General features: G+C 40.4%; 1 protein-coding gene, 1 long non-coding RNA gene and 1 pseudogene across 2 annotated transcripts in view; 1 reads left to right on the plus strand and 2 right to left on the minus strand.

Moving 5' to 3' along the window:
- Positions 1-873, minus strand: part of HS3ST2 (heparan sulfate-glucosamine 3-sulfotransferase 2) — a 133,905-nt gene that overhangs the window by 21,732 nt on the left and 111,300 nt on the right. The gene's annotated exons all lie outside the window — the stretch shown is intronic.
- Positions 1-873, plus strand: part of LOC123521226 — a 28,115-nt gene that overhangs the window by 11,499 nt on the left and 15,743 nt on the right. The window lies entirely within an intron of this gene.
- Positions 449-533, minus strand: LOC115867996 (annotated as a pseudogene).

Genomic DNA, 873 nt, shown 5'->3' on the forward strand with positions numbered 1-873 from the left:
CAGGAGGAAGTGGGAAAATGGATTCTTGCCACAGCTAGATCCCTTCAGCCTGGCTTTTCACTTGCTCCTCTGTTCCTGCTCATGCAGAAGAGAGGACTCTATCCTTTGCTACAATGAACAGAGAGCACCCCCCCCCAACCCTGTCCAGGAACAGTGAAGGTGGATGAACCATCACTCCAGAATGCCAGCAGGGAGGCTTAGCTACAGGTTAACAAGGCGCTAGTAAGAGAAATCAACCAGTCACGATCGATCGCTAGTAGCATCCACCAAGGTGTTGTTAGCTGGTCTGACTCCTGGCAACTCCAGTGTGTACAGCAGAACAAAGCACTGTGCTCATCGTGTCCGGGCTGTACGTTTCATGGAAGTACAGGCAAGGTGTAAATGCCTATTGATACAATGAATGTATTATTCTATAATGTATAGCTGGCTCAATTAAATCTTCAATCAATAGGGATATAGAAAAAAATTTCATAGTAGAAAGCCATCATTTTTGTTTTCTACACTTGATCTTAGCCAAAAGGCCGAGAAGCAATGACATCATTTTTTTTCTGAAAGGACTCTATAAATCAGAGTGAATCCAATACAAATCCCAAGGAGATTTGAAATCAAACTTGCTATAATAATTATAAAATTTATTTTGGATGAATAAATTAATGAGCAAAGCCATAGCATTTTGTTAGATGGAAGACTCCTAGGGAGGAACTTGCAATAGTACATATTAATATGCACATACTCCAAAGCTGCAATAACTAAACCAGTGTGGCTCAGGAAATGGTGAATGAATTAACAGACCAGAATACAAAATACAGAAACAAGAATAACCATGTGAAAAAAATGCATGATAAAAGGTGGCATTTCAAATCGGTTGGGCAC

This window comes from Echinops telfairi, unplaced genomic scaffold, assembly GCF_000313985.2.
Source record: "Echinops telfairi isolate 266 unplaced genomic scaffold, ASM31398v2 ScPeMD7_5;HRSCAF=22, whole genome shotgun sequence".
NCBI classification, from domain to species: domain Eukaryota; kingdom Metazoa; phylum Chordata; class Mammalia; order Afrosoricida; family Tenrecidae; genus Echinops; species Echinops telfairi.